The following is a 5,678-nucleotide window of genomic DNA, read 5'->3' as shown; positions in this document are numbered from 1 at the left end:
TACACCGTTTTAAAGTCTTTCACAACAACAATCGTTTAATGCACAGCAAGTTCCAGTCAGTTTGATCAACATTTGAAATTAACTGAGGAAAATAACCGTCGTTTTCACCTGTCTGATCAAAAATGACACTGTAAACATCAATAACAGCTTTAACTTGACAAATGACCATGGTATAAGCGGGGAAATCCGCAGCAAACCCTGTATTAAAGGATTTTAATGCATTCCACGTTGTGCGTTATTAATCAATATTTCACGATGAACAATGTCACACATATCAATGTTTACGAAATGTCACTTCACATGTTGCTTCTGTGCCATCTGTCCAGTGCCAAAAACTATGCCATTGCTAGATATCTTGTTCATACAGACCAAAACTGAACAACTTGGGGTTTTTTTTCAAAATATACAATTATTCGCCTGCATGACCTCATTTTGGGTGAACTAACTATCATTGATCAAAAGGGTTGTTCTTTCCATTGCCTACTCAAGCCTATACAAAAAATGAGCAACAAATATCAGAAAACTGTCAGTATTGTATGTATATTAGTATGTGTGTGTGTTTATTATTAAAGACTTGATGGCGTTTCTTTAAGTGGGTCATGTGTTTGCATATAAGCCATTCGGAAAACACAGGCCAACAACAACACATTAAACATACACGTTAACATAAAACAGTCAGATGCAATGAAAAGATTATTATTACTACTAACGTTACTACTATTATAACTATTTCATTCTTTTCATTATGATGCACCATAACTTCAGCTGCAACACAAACATTTACAGATGCGTGTTATTTACAGATAGGCTAATGTTCGCGAGAATATTACAGTACATCTACAGTATGTTTTAATGTAAATATCGTGTTTCTGAATGCCTTCTGAGGGCTTTTCACCGAAAGACACTGAAAGTGTAACACAAGCACATCCGCGTGCACAAACATCAGAAATGTAACGTTATAAAACCGACATTCATGAGTTTCACTCTCTCCGTGTTTAACACGAAGACATTCGTACGCTTGACGTCAAAACACAGGAAATAACGCCTCACCTCGACGCGCTGCGACGCGACGCGACGCCTTCTGTGCGTCCTGTGCGAGTGTCTGTAGAACAGATATGGCCGTAACGGCAGGGTTTGTTCCTCTGATCGGACAGACGTGGCCTGAAATGACCCAGCAGCACAACACATCAACTCAACATGGACCCGGGGAGAGAGAGAGCGAGAGAGAGAGAGAGAGAGAGAGAGAGCGAGAGAGAGCTGTGGGGAATCAGAGAGCTCTTGACGTGAAGCCAGAGATCTTTAACCCTTTACCGCTGCTGGAAATAAGACATTTTACATTTACGCGTTTAGCAGACGCTTTTATCCAAAGCGACTTACATTGCTTTANTATTTTCGTAAGGGTGACCCTGTTTACTTGCATTAATACATAACATTACTACAGTAGGCTTATATGTAAACCATTTTAATTTAGCTGCACACATACTTGAGTTATTTATTATTTTAAGTTGTTACAACTTCCTACAAAATGGAGAGCCCCATATTCCGAACTAACAATTAATCACAGGTGAGAACATCACAGTCAACATAATATTTAGCCAGCAAACAATTTTCTTAAATGTGTATTAAGAAAACAAAAGATCAATAATCGAGCACCAACAACCACAAACATGTTCAAACTCAAATTGAAAACTTTATTCCCATATGGAATAAAATAAATGATCATATTATGTAATGTACATATAAATACATTTTTGTTAAAATAGCTTAATGATCCTAATTAAAATTTATGTGCACCTAATGTGGGTTTATCATGTTTGTGATTTAGTGCTCAATTAATCGTGTATCTTGTTTTCTTAATAGCAATTGTTGGCTGGCTAATTAGGCCTATTATGTTGTGATGTTATTGATCTCATCTGTAATAATACTTGGAAATAATAAAAATGTGTTCAAGAATGCATTTTACATATTTACTGCACTTTTAACCAATAGCTTGTCTAATAAATACATAAATGACTTACAGAGACATATGTGGCAATGTTTTAATGACATTCTCAATTTTCTTTGCACAGTCCATCATCAGTGGCCAAAAGAAATCAAAGTGGCTTGACATATTTTGCAATCCTTCTGCCAAAACCATGCTTGTGCCTGTGTACGTTGACAATCAGGACCAAACTGATGACTTACTTTCACCTCACTTCATTTCTGGACAGGACACCCACACAGACTCACAGTGACACGATCAAGTTTATTATGGATGTCCTTTTTCCAGAGGTGGGTCCTGTGTTAGCTGTGCTCCTCAGATTTATTTTGTAATTGCTTGGTTTGATTGGTTAATGTAGAAAGGACACTCAGTTTTGTTGTACAAAAAAATAATTTTGATACTGAAATGATACTACTTGTTTGGGGTGTGACCCATCTTGACTTAACTCTTTCTTTGATAGTCCATCATCTGTTCCCTTGCTGGTTTGTAAAATCTCACCATGCTGGAGGCTGAGGAGAAATTTCTACAAGTCATTGACATACAAGGTCTGTAAGGATGCTATAAAGGAGAAATGGTCAAGCATGACATCCTGCCATTATTTCCAATAACAATTTTGTCTACAACTTTAAACTTTCTTTTATCAGTGAGCGGGAGCAGTTTGACAGGAGGATTAAGAACATTTTGAAGTAGAGTGAGTCTATTTTGTGGTTCAACTCTCCCTACTGGACAAATAAGGAACAACAGTGGCGTAAAACTGCCTGGGCGCAAAATTGCTTGTGGCGTAAAACTGCCTGCTCCAGGTCTGTAGATCCCCATATAGGGAAAACCGCGAGCTTAGAAAAACAGTAAAAGGTCCTGGCAGATCGCAAGCCAGATAAATTGTGCACACAGGAAACCCCGCTGCATAGAAACCATTTTCTACTTTTGGACCTTTTTATAAATGTAGTGGAGTAAAAAGTATGATATTTGTCTTTCAAATATAGTCAAGTTAAAGTACAAGTACTCAGAAAAAATAATACTCAAGTAAAGTACAGATACTCAAAAAGTGTACTTAAGTACAGTACTCAGGCAAATTTACTTCGTTAATGTCCACCTCTGCTTTTTGGGAACAGTGTTAAACCTGCAATTTACTTTTTGACAACAGACATTAACATGTCATGGTTTTAAATAGTACTTTAATTAGCAATACAAAATGATAAAATTATATAAATTAAATATATAATTATAACATTCCTATGGTTCAAAGAAGCTTCGTTTCCTCAGGTCACGTGACATACTCATTTCAAGCAATGCTCTGGAACACTGTTTCGAAGCACTAGTGTGTCGAAAACTCGATACGTGTGTCGACACAGGGTGTCGAGCAACCCATCCCTACTCCAACCCCAATCAATCACACCTGAAGCATCTAATCAAGGTGTTCAGGAATGCTTGATAATTACAGACAGGTGTGCTGAAACAGGGTTGGAGCTGCATTTTGCAGGATGGTAGGAGCAGGGTTACAGATCTCTGCTGTAAGTCTAGTTTTGCTACTGTAGTATTACAATAATAATTTGCAAAATAATTGTTTGGGATGTCCCTACTAACTGTTATGGATGGATTGATGTGTATTCTACTATACTTTTGTCTCTGTTTTACAGTTTAAGAAATTGGAGGTACTAGGCTATAAACCAGCTTTGTTCATTTCAAAAGAGCAGAAGAAAGGTTTTTTAGCCGAAGTCATTACTTCCATCAGTCCCTGTGCTAAGGGGCCTCTTCAAAACATCTTTGACAAAATGACCAGCCTCTATGAGTACTTTATTAAAAGTAAGTCATTTGTTTGTGTGATCTTCATAGTCTTTCGTGTATCCAAAGAAATGTTTAACTTTTCAAGACTTTTCCCGGAACACTTCCAGAATACGAAAGGATTCAGAATCACACTACTGCTGAAATTGACCCTGATGTCTGCCAGCACCAGACTTCCTCTCCTCCTCCATCTTCTTCCGCCAACCTTATTCTTCCTACCTCCTCTTTCAACACTGTTCCTACTCCATCACCTTCCTCCTCCCACCTCCTCTTTCTACACTGTTCCTACTCCATCTCCTTCCTCCAACCTTCTTCCTCCTACCTCCTCTTTCTACACTGTTCCTACTCCATCTCCTTCCTCCAACTTTCCTCCTCCTACCTCCTCTTTCGACACCCTTACTCCTTCTCCATCTTCCTCCAACGAAGAGGTTCTCCTGCCTCTTCCTTTTACATTCATCCTCCTGCATCCTCTTCCTTTGACCTTCCTTCTCCTACCACATCTTACATCAGCCTTCTTCCTCCTGCCCCTTCTACCTGTGCTCTTCTTCCTCCACCACCTTCTGTATGCACTCTTCCTCCTACCTCCTGTTTCTACACCCTTACTTCTCCGTCATCTTCTTCCAACATTCCTCCTTGTACCTCCTCTTATATCTCTCTTCTTTCTTCCACCTCTTCTTCCTGCAGTCTTCCTCAACCACCACCTTCTTTATACACTCCTCCTCCTACCTCTACTTCTTTCTCCTCCAACCTTTTTCCTCCTGCATTCTCTTTCCCCAAACATCTTCATCCTACCTTGTCCTTCAACAGCCTTCCTTTTTCTCCGCCTCCGTCCAACATTCCTCCTTCTACCTCCTCTTACATCACCCTTCTTCCTCCTACCACTTCCTCTTGCACTCTTCCTCCTCCACCACCTTCATCCACGTGTTCCACACCATCTTTACCCACCCTTTCTCTTTGCTCTCCAAGCACTCCTGCTACCGCCTATACTGTAACTTCTGCTTCCAGAGTTACCGTCAAAGATTCAGGTGACTTTTTCGCAAACTTGTGGGACATATGATCTTTGTTTGGTATAATAAACCCAAATTCCCTATTTTAGTTAAATCAATGTATTGCTTTAGTTTTGATCTAGATTTTGTTATGATCTTTTTGACTGCTCTATTTATTTTGTGTATGTGGGTATTTACAGAGAGTTCTTGCAGAATAAATCCACGTCCAAGAGGCAAACAAAGTAAATGGCTTTATAAACAAGCAGGTAATGCCAATTTTGATTTATAATAAGGGCTAAATACAAAAAAGCCTTTCTAGCATGCAGCAGATAGATTGGCGGTATAATTTTCAGTGAGTGTATGTGAGCCTTCCAATGGACTGACCATTCCTTGAGGGAGTCTATCCTAGCAACTTTGTAATCATACATAAGAAAAGCAGTTAAATGTTTACCTCCAATGTGTAGTTTTTTCAGTGGATTTTCTGAATACAGTGTTTACGTACAATATGTACATGCAGTACTGTGCAAAAGTCTTAGGCACGTTTTACCCAACAAAATGTTTTAAGCCAGTTATTTATATTTTGTACAGGGAGTCTGACAACAATACCCTTACAGAAAAGACACATGAATTTCACATGTTTTTCGCATGTGATCACATGTATATAACATGTGCAAAAAACATGTGTGATCACATGTGAAATGTGTGTTTTTGGAACATTTTGGTGTGAATTCCATGTGAATTCCCACATGAAACCCATGGGATAACGCGTAAAAACCCATGGGATGACATGTGCAACATGTGGTGACGTGAAGAACATGTGATCACATGTGGAGACATGTCGCATATGTTATCCCATGGGTTTCACGTGGGAATTCACATGGAATTCACACCAAAATGTTCCAAAAACACACATTTCACATGTGATCACA

General features: G+C 38.9%; 1 long non-coding RNA gene across 1 annotated transcript; it reads left to right on the top strand.

The window, feature by feature from the left end:
* Window positions 1–1,451: 1,451 nt before the first annotated feature.
* Window positions 1,452–2,657, top strand: LOC130549451 (uncharacterized). Its single transcript, XR_008962189.1, has 3 exons — window positions 1,452–2,271; window positions 2,442–2,526; window positions 2,626–2,657. It is a non-coding gene; the product is annotated as an uncharacterized LOC130549451 (long non-coding RNA).
* Window positions 2,658–5,678: the final 3,021 nt, after the last annotated feature.

The sequence above is a fragment of the Triplophysa rosa genome, unplaced genomic scaffold (genome assembly GCF_024868665.1).
Source record: "Triplophysa rosa unplaced genomic scaffold, Trosa_1v2 scaffold120_ERROPOS1198380, whole genome shotgun sequence".
Lineage (NCBI taxonomy): Eukaryota > Metazoa > Chordata > Actinopteri > Cypriniformes > Nemacheilidae > Triplophysa > Triplophysa rosa.
This window is presented reverse-complemented; position numbering and strand designations above follow the sequence as displayed.